We start from the raw sequence: 10,900 nt of genomic DNA, 5'->3' as shown, positions 1-10,900 counted from the left end.
ATTCCCACTCAACTTTGAAATGAATAGAAGGAGCCAGATTGTTAAGAGAGGCGAGGAAAGGCTGGAAAAGACTAAGGTCATGAGGCTATAAAGCAAAAATGTCATCAACATAGCGAAGCCAAAGAGAGGGACGAGTATCAACAGAAGGAAGAAGAACAGTTTCGAAGTATTCCATGTAGAAATTAGCAAGAACAGGGGAGAGAGGGGAACCCATAGCGACACCGAAAGTTTGAGTGTAATAATTACCGTTGAAAGAGAAAGAGTTAGAGTCAACACAGAGTCTAATGAGTTCGAGGAAAACGTCAGTGGGAAGCGGGAGAGGAAAAAGGCCCTCAGACGCCTTCAGTCTAAGGAAAGGTGTCCCTTCACCTTCTAGTGAAGGATGGAGTAACTTATGAAATACTTAATGAACTTGCCATTATGACGAAAAGCCCACTGTTAGGCCTCTTTAATATTAGTTATAAAGATATAAAGAGGGCATTATTCCTAGTAAATAGAAAAAAAGCTATGATCATCCCTATCCCTAAAGCCAATGGAGACTGTTGGGTCAATGTCGGAAGATATTACAACCTCTGAAGTCCTTGGCATGCTGTGGAAAGGGGGTGGGAGTCCCTGTGCCACGAATGATATACTTGAGTACTGTAAGATCCCTTATTGATTATGCTGCACCTGTCATTTCTTGTTTTGGTAAAGGTAGGATGGGCAACTTGGAGAAGGTACAAAATGAAGCCATGAGAATTATCTTAGGATGCCCAAGAAATGCTATGATTGAGATAATAAGGATGAAGTTGAATTTGAAGAGTATTGGGGATAGAATTTCAGAGATAAATGTAGCCTCTGCCATTAGATTAATGAGCGGTGGGGAAGCTAATGAATTAATCCTCTCAGTATAAAAGGTGGGAAGTAATGAACTATGTATGATAAAGAAGAGAGCATATATGAGTACCTTATGCTCTAATATTATAAAGTATGATGTTATTACAGAATGTATTGCTCTGCCTAAGAGACAATTCACACCATCATGGGAGGATTGTAATGTAGATGTAGTAATTATTCCCTTACAAAAGAAAAAAGTATGTGTGAGATAGAAGAGCTGAGGGCAACATATGATTGTATACTGTAATTAGAAAATTGCTTACAGAAAACACTCCGTATGTATATTGTGATGGGTCAGCAGCCAGATATGGGAAGGCAGGATATGGAGTCTTGATCAGGGAGTACACTGACATCGGCCTGACCGCCCAAGAGGTTGGGCACCATTCCTTTCCACCGTTCCATCTCAAATCCGTATCCTGACCCCTTCCGATTGCTATATAGTTGTAATGGCTTGGCGCTTTCACTTGATAGTTCCCCCACCCCCTGAATAATATTACAAGAGCAGTATTTACGGGCTATTCATGCCCGTGCCACCTCTTGGGTGGCTTAATCTTCATCAATCGAGAGCAGTACGTCCTAACCAGACGTTATATGATGATATCCTGAACAGTTGATAAATAAAAGTAATTGCGGAACTCCAGTTATCTAATACTTATCATAAATGGTATAAAACCTTATCATAAGCCAAGGGATTTGTAGATCAGTGTTTAAAAGGGAATTCGGAAGTAATAACTACACAGCTGATGCCATCTGTCGGCAGAAGAGAACACTATCAACTGGCTGGTCAACAGTGGCCATAAGATACAGCTTACGCCATCTGTTGGCATCAAATTACACTTATAACAAATTACCCTGCAAAATACAACTAACGCCATCTCGTTTTTTTCCAACGCACTATAAATAGCCAAACAGCAACCCATAAGGCGGGTTGTTGTGCTCGGGTAGGAGGTTCCAAGCTCCGCCCACAGTGGGTATGGGGTGCATAATAAATGGCATATCATTGATAGATATTCTTTGTTGACATTCACACAACAGCCAATCACAGGAAGGGCTCAGCTAAAGGCTCCATCAATTTAATAAATCATCTTTATTCAGCACACCATCCTTGCTTATGACATTCTGCTTCAACTTTAATCTACATAAAAAGTGAAATGTTAAGTATTTAAAAGTATTAATATAGTGATAATTAAATACTGCAGGATGTAACGAGTGTTACAGAAACATGGGCTGGCTACCTGAATTTTTACGTTATTATTGGGGGTTGCCTTGACACAAATAATGATACACTGCTCTGCCCTCTTATTCGAGTAAATTATTCAGTTAGATGGAGATTTCAATCAGGTGCAAAACAGAAATTGTTGTTCTTTTTCACAACAACCTTATTGTTGTGCACAAGGACCTATTTCTTAGTTAAAATTTTATTCATAATAAGAGTGTTGGTATTCCCCGCAACAGCCAATCACAGGAAGGTATTTCTGGAAGCTCGGCCTCCTTATGGACTCAACACATCGATCTAGCTCATGGCTCTCTGTTTCATCTCTTGTATATACAAACTATGACTTTTTTCGATTACTGTTATAATTAATAATATGATATAAAAGTTTTTACACAAAATAACTAAATTCTGCCATTAAATGGACTTTGGTATACATACAAACATACACCAATTTATTACCATTCATCCATTATTAATTTCAAATGTAATGTATACCGTTTAGTTTTTTTCCTCTCGCCATTACTTGGTGCAATATTTGAAAGTTGTCTATTTATTTATCGATCAATCTATTATCTTGTATTTATATTTATAAGTTTCTGTGCTTGGAAGAAAACTCTGCATTGAATTGGGACTAATTTATTAAATAATATTATTTAGTATTAATTAATATTTACAATTATTATTAATTACAATTATTTATAGCTTAGTTACTTTCATGTAACTCGCAATTGTACATTCTTAACATTAATTAATAGCCCAAATTAGCACATCTTGCTTTTAAATTAGCCCAAAAAGTAGCAAGTAGCGAAATTAAAAATTTGGGAGCGCGGGGCTCTCAAAAGTAGCCCAATTCGCTATTTGTAGCCCAATCTGGCAACACTGGGCTGAACTCCAAGGTGTATTAGCAGGATTACAGGAAGTAGTCAAATGTGGTAAAAATGCCTGCCAGCTTGACGATGTAAACAGATTCAAATACCTTGGCCTTGAGGTGCCACTGTATGGTCCTGTTGTATTCAGACTGTCGTCAATATAAAGAGAGGCTCCGAGCTCTCAAGGCTGTTGTAGGTTATCACTCAGGCTATGGTGCCAATGTCAGAATTGTCAAAATGATGTACTTTGCATACATCAGATCTCTAGTGGATTATGCTGCACCTCTGCTTGTTTTGATGCCTGAAAGAAAGCTTGGAGGGCTTGAAAAATTACAGAACGAAGCCTTGAGGACAATCCTTGGGTGCCCTCGTACCGCAAAGATACTTAATATGAGAAAGGAACTTAATATTCTAAGCGTTGTTGATCGTGTTACTGAAATTAACTGTCAAATTGGTATAAAAATGCTTAGGCTAACTCATCCTAATCCTTGCACAGAAGCCCTCCAGAATTTCTGTATTGAAGATCAGCATTGTTCCAAATGGATAACAAAAACTGGAACTCAACTCAGAATGTATCAGGTTCATGATTTGTACCAAGAGAAACAACAACGGCACTTTCCTGCACCGTGGGAGGTTACACCCTTTCCAGTTTTAATCCCTCCCTTTCCACCCAAGAAGCAAATTAGAGATCAGCCCAAGCTTCGTCTTGAGGCAAAGCTCAACGCCTTAAGCCATATTGATGCTCTGTCCACAGAGCATTCTCTCTCTCAAATCATATACACTGATGGTTCCCTACACCGCACCACGGGTGCAGCTGGAAGTGCAGTTGTCCTGACAATGGGCGATGGCTTGTACTTTGAGTGGGGAGTCCGTATAAACAACTGGGCCTCTACCCTTCAGACTGAACTATTTGCCTTGCTCCTTGCACTGAAATGTGTACAAGTCTCCAAACTTGATACATTAATTGTAAGTGACTCCTTATCATCCTTAAATGCTCTTAACTCTTTAAGACATAACTGTAACATGCTCGTGTCTGAAGCTAGACACAAATACAACAAAATTATTAAGGATGGTAACAGAGTCCATTTCATGTGGTCTCCATCTCATGTTGGCCTCCGAATGCATGATAGAGCTGATAAGTTAGCCAAAGAATCTGCCTATTTTAAAGGAGCCGTTGAGTGTAACCTTGGATTGTCAATGAGCAATCTGAGAGCAGCAGTACACCGAGAACTTCAACAAGATCTTGTAGATCTGAGGCAAAGTGAAATTGACACCAGTAATTCCATCTATCATCATACTATCATGCAAGAGGAGCCACACATCTATGGATCATCCAATAAAATCAGCAGACTTCTAGATGTTACTACTGCTCGGCTTAGACTCGGTTACAAGTATCTCTGGGAATTCTCATTATCTGCTGATGTAGACCTGACCAAATGTAAACTGTGTCAACAAAATTATTCACACACCCTCCGTCACTATGTGATGGAGTGCGAAAAGATACGTGAATTTAGAGACAATTCTATAACCAATGTTCCCGCGATGTGTCAATATTTCATGCAAAGTGATCTGCTACCAGAAATTTTAGCCAAATATCCCCAGTTTGCTAACTGTAGGTAGTAACTGAGTGATTGTAACGTATCCACCGCTGCCCACTGGATGGGGGCGGTGTGCAGGACAAACATATAAATTGTGACACTAACTCTCCACATGTCAGTTGCTTAATTTAGAACCTGTACTTGAGGTCGATCTCGAACCCATTGTTGATGTGACGACTTATATTAAATTTTGTAACTAGCTCATCAAGATTGTAACTTGCTTAGCTAAATGAATTGTGGGGTTCAGTCCCTGTGCCCATTATGTGCCTCTGTAACCCTTTCCACTACCGCCCACGGGATGGGTATGGGGTGCATAATAAATGAACTAAGCTAAAAAAAACTTCTTTATTGACAGTAGAGGAGCGTTGTATCCAGACCACGGTTGTGTGCGGTCGCTAGGTTGGCGCTCTTGGCGTCCGCTGATTGGTGGGAGGTGGAGGATTGCCCCACACTCTTCGTTTTTTGCACGTGGTGATACAGGATATTGTGCATTTGTTCTCGATTATTGACAACGTCGAAGAAATGGCTGAGGCGGTATGCCCAAGTGGCAGTGAGGAGGACAGACAAGATGATAATCGACCGTTTGAATTAGTAGTGAACAAAAAGAAACGGAGAAATAATAACAGACAGCGAGACAGTGAGAGTGACGATGAGATTGCAAAGAGACCAAAGAATGAGACCCTACTCGGCAAGACTCAAGACAAGACAAGAAGGAAGAGGCTGTTGTTCCCTACAACATGCCAATTGAATTTCCACCAAAAGCTAGAGTGGACGGTACGTTTGGCTAAACAATGTTTGGAATACGAACCACTTTTCAAGGAGGGTCTTCACCGGCCCTACATAACAGTTGGGACTGAACAGGCCGTGGAACGCCTCACGACGGTTGGATTTGAGAATGTAGTGATGGTTCCTCCAGAAGAAGGTATGTTGCACACAAAGATCATAGTATTCAAGTTTCCAACTTATTTGGATCCTGACTGTCTTCTTCTTAACAATGATAATGTTGTCTGGGCCAAGAGGAACAGTGTTCGTGGTGACAAACGAAGCCAGGTTGTTGCCTTGGTAAAGGGTGAGGCGCCGGAGAAAATTTTTGTGCAAGGACTAGGCTATAGGAACGTTGCAAAATACGTTGAGGAGCCTATACTGTGCATGAAGTGTTCACGTTGGGGACATATGGCATGGAAATGCCAGTTTGACCCCAGGTGTCGGTATTGTGGGAAAAATCACGACTCGCGAGAGTGTAGAGTCAAGATTGAAAGAAGTGAAAAGATTATCCCATTTTGTTGCAACTGTCGAGGCAGCCACAATGCTGGTTCCTCTCTATGCCCCATGAAGCCTCATCTGAAAGAGACTAGAACGGGTCCTACAAGCAGGATAGATGTATCCTCGCAGCAAGGAAAAATTGTGCAAGAGGAACATGGAGGAAACAGTTGGAAGCCAACGGCAGCCCCTATGATCAATGTGTGGGAAAAAGGGACGGAGAAAGTAAAGGCGAGCTTAGGGAAAGTACATCATGCAGTGGAAAAACTGAAACCTTGTGACGACAAGGTTCAGGACAATATGGTCACCTCTGAGGTTGGTAATCAAATTTTGGAGTATCTAAAAAAACTAGATAAGAGGATTGAGGCATTGGAAAAATTGGCTATGGAAGGTGGACGGGGTAAAGATGGTGGTGAAACAGGACGTGTAATTGAAAGTAAAACGAGACGTGAAATGGAAAGTGAAACGTGCGTAGAAGAAAGTAATGATGTGCATGAGGTAACGATGATAGAGGATAGTCAGGAGAATACACTTTCTAGTAGTGTTAGCGGTGTTCAACCTCCTGTTGTGACAAATGGTGAAAGAACGGTTAAAGTAAAACGGGTTACAGAAATAACAAAGAAAATAGATATGAAAAATATTACCTTCGATGTTAGTAGTAGTTGTGAAGGTGAGGAGAAAGAAAAAATGTTACGGTGTTGGAAGGAAGTTTCTAAGGTACTCTTGTATCTCATGGAATGTGACGGACAGGGCAAAGGTAGTTTTATTATTAATCATGGATGAAAGTAAATTGAGAATATTATCTTGGAACATTAATGGATTAAAAACTAGAGCAGTGGATGTACACTATTATACTCTTAGAGAGGATATTGACATAGTAGCACTCCAGGAAACTGGGGATAGGGATGGTAGCATACTGAGGCTAAATGGCTATAGAGGCTTTCACTTATATGCTGATGGAGGAACTAGGGGGGTCTCATGTTATGTCAAAAGTACCATACCTGCCGAGATAACTGGAATCCCTCAGAGATATAGAGGTATTGAAAGTATTAGCTTGCGGATACAATTAAAGGACCGAGAGTTAAATTTCATTAATCTATACATCTCTGATAGCTCCCTTGATTTACGATACTTGCCAGATTCCTTCTTTTCTGAAGATACACTTGTGGTAGGGGATTTTAATGCCAGACATCCAGCTTTAGGATCAAGGGGTAAAGCAAATAGGAATGGTTGCAGATGGTACCAGTTTTTGCAGGAACATGAAGATGTTCAACTGCTGGGCGAGCCCTCTCCTACTCATTTGAGGGGAGGGAGATTAGATTATGCTTGTTTAATAAATGCTGAGGGCATAGAGGGGAATTGTCTTACTGTGGATGAAATGCTAAGTGATCATTTTGCATTACAAATACAGCTTAAACTAGATAAAAAGCATGCCTGCCTTCAGAGGAAAAGGTTAAAGTTTAATGAGGGAGAATTAAGGGGTCTTGTCGGCCATATTAAGTCTTGGTATGATACTTATAAGCCGGTTTCGGCAGAAGCATTTTATGAAGATTTAATTAAGGAGGTAGATGTATTTAATGCAACATTGAACCGGAAACCATCTAGTATAAAAAGGCATCCCCCCAGAAAAGAAAATTATACACATGACAAGATGCTTAAGGGGTGGACATTAACAATGAGGAGAGCTCACAGGGATTGGAATAGGAATGGTAGGACTGAGGAAGGGAAGAATGCTTTACTGGCAGTTGCTAGGCTGTGTGGGGAGAAGAGAAAGGAAATTAGGAGCAAGTATTGGCAGGAATTTGCAGAGAAAGTTGGGAGTAACAGAAACTTGAAGGAAATCTGGCAAGACGTAAATAAAATAAGGGGTAAAAAGCACAATTTTGTTGCACATCCAGACCCGCAAGGAATTGCAAATGAGCTCGTAAATAAATGGGCGGAAGCTGCCAAACTTAGTTCATTACCCGCTGTAACGAGAGAGTCATTAGATTCTTGGAAAGATCTAAGAAAGGATTTTATACTTATAGCAGGTAACAGTGGTGATGTCACTTGCACAGGTATTACCAGAGAAGAACTAATAACGGCGATTAAAGTTGGGAAATCTACCGCACCTGGGGAGGATGGAGTAACTTATGAAATACTTAATGAACTTGCCACTATGACGAAAAGCCCACTTTTAGACCTCTTTAATATTAGTTATAAAGAGGGCAGTATTCCCAGTAAATGGAAAAAAGCTATGATCATCCCTATCCCTAAAGCCAATGGAGAGTATAGACCTGTGTCTTTAACCTCGTGTTTTTGTAAAATGATGGAGAGGATCATTTTAAATAGACTTTTATATATAATAGGTGATCAGCTGTCTAGTAATTTGTTCGGGTTCCTCAAAGGAAAAAGTACCTCTGATTGTATTATTAAATGTCTAGCTAATGAAAATGATTATTATAGAATTTTCATTGATTTACAAGGAGCTTTTGATAAAGCCAACAAAGAGGTTATTTTATATGAATTAGCTAGTCTTGGTGTTAAAGGGAAATTATTGCGCTGGATAGGGGATTATCTTTACGAAAGGAAGGCTCAGGTGTGGTATCAAGGTTGTATGTCAGGTGTGAGGTCTTTTGAACTCGGCACACCTCAGGGAGGAGTTTTGAGTCCCACCCTGTTTAATGTACTAATGAATAAGATAGCATCTGAGAGATACTCAAATGGGGTAACTCCGATCATATATGCCGATGATATTTTATTTCAGGGCAAAGATATTTCAAAGGTTCAAACAGTGTTGGACAATTTCGGAAACCTGTGTCACCATATGGGATTGGTGGTTAATGAAAACAAAACTAAGTTTGAATGTAGAAGTCGGAGCCCCATTGTTTTGAAAATAAACGATAAAAATATAGAGAGAGTTAATATATATAAATATTTAGGCATATATGTTGGATATACCCATGAGAGTTTGGAAGCTGAGATGAACAGACTGTTGGGTCAATGTCGGAAGAGATTACAACCTCTGAAGGCTTTGGCATGCTGTGGAAAGGGAGTGGGAGTCCCTGTGCTACGAATGTTATACTTGAGTACTGTAAGATCTCTTATTGATTATGCTGCACCTGTCATTTCTTGTTTTGGTAAAGGTAGGATGGGCAAGTTGGAGAAGGTACAAAATGAAGCAATGAGAATTATCTTAGGATGCCCAAGAAATGCTATGATTGAGATAATGAGGATGGAGTTGAATCTGCAGAGTATTGGGGATAGAATTTCAGAGATAAATGTAGCCTCTGCCATTAGATTAATGAGAGGTGGGGGAGCTAATGAATTAATCCTCTCGGTTCAAAAGGTGGGAAGTAGTGAACAGTGTATGATGAAGAAGAGAGTATATATGAACAAATTATGTTATAATGTTATAAAGTATGATGTTATTACAGAGTGTATTGCTGTGCCAAAGAGAAAATTTACACCACCATGGGAGGATTGTAATGTAGATGTAGTAATTACTCCCTTGCATAAGAAAAAAAGTATGTATGAAATAGGAGAGCTGAGGGCAACATATGATTGTATAATTAGAAAACTGCCTACGGAAAACACTCTACATGTATATTGTGATGGGTCAGTAGCTAGGGATGGGAAGGCAGGATGTGGAGTCTTGATCAGGGAGTACACTGACATCGGCACTGTAGATACTGTTATTGGACGCCGCTTAACTGACAATGTCTCTTCAACGCAGGCTGAACTCCAAGGAGTATTAGCAGGATTACAGGAAGTAGTCAAATGTGGTAAAAATGCTTGCTTCTTTATTGACAGCAGAGGAGCGTTAGAGTCTTTAAATAGCAGACGCCCAGTATATCAGAATATTGTGATAGAGTGTAGAGAGAATGTTAAGAGACTAGAAAAAACTGGGTATAAAGTAAGATTCATGTGGATCCCTTCACATGTGGGAATACTGTTGAATGAGGTAGTTGATGACATAGCGAAGAGAGCCACTGAAAAAACTCTTGTTGATGTTGTATGTCAGTTAACCTTGAAACAAATAAAAACAAGACTCAAGGTGATTCAGGAGGGTGAAGAAATGATAAAGAGAATGGCAATGGTGGACAGTAGTAACACACTTAAGAATTATTCAATAATAAATACAAATTCGTCCTTCACTTATGGTAAAGGAAAGTCTACTTGGAAGGATTCCAAGAGTTATGATTAGTAAGAATTTAAAACAAAAAGATCAATGCATAAATGTTCGTAATAAGGCAAATCGGACACTTGGATTTATTAATCGCAGCGTTAGTAACAAGACACCTGGTGTGGTTCTCAAGCTATATCTTGCTCTAGTTAGGCCCCATTTAGATTATGCAGTTCAGTTTTGGTCGCCATATTATAGAATGGATATAAATTCACTTGAACGTGTCCAGCGTAGGATGACTAAGTTAATTCCCCAAATTAGAAATCTTTCATATGAAGAAAGATTAACAAAGCTTAAGTTGCATTCACTGGAAAGGCGAAGAGTTAGGGGTGACATGATAGAGGTTTACAAGTGGATGAATGGACATAACCGGGGGGATATTAATAGGGTATTAAAAGTATCAACACAGGACAGAACACGAAACAATGGGTATAAATTGGATAAGTTTAGATTTAGGAAAGACTTGGGTAAATACTGGTTCAGTAACAGGGTTGTTGATTTGTGGAACCAATTGCCGCGTAACATTGTGGAGGTGGGGTCCCTCGATTGTTTCAAGCACGGGTTGGACAAGTATATGAGTGGGATTGGGTGGTTATAGAATAGGAGCTGCCTCGTATGGGCCAATAGGCCTTCTGCAGTTACCTTTGTTCTTATGTTCTTATGATTCAATTTACATGAGATTACGATTAGGATATAAATATATCTGGCAATACGGTGTTGATGTCAGTGAAAAAGATAAGGAGTGTAAATTATGTAGTATGCCGTCCGCCCACACCTTAGAACATTATGTATTAGAGTGTCACCTTATTGAAAAATATAGAAATAAGGAAATAAATAGTGTACCACATCAAATTGTTTGGATGTGCGATAATGGTATAATAGACAGTATACTTAGGAGCTACAAGAATTTTGCCCC

This window comes from Procambarus clarkii, chromosome 16 (assembly GCF_040958095.1).
Source record: "Procambarus clarkii isolate CNS0578487 chromosome 16, FALCON_Pclarkii_2.0, whole genome shotgun sequence".
Taxonomy (NCBI): domain Eukaryota; kingdom Metazoa; phylum Arthropoda; class Malacostraca; order Decapoda; family Cambaridae; genus Procambarus; species Procambarus clarkii.
This window is presented reverse-complemented; position numbering follows the sequence as displayed.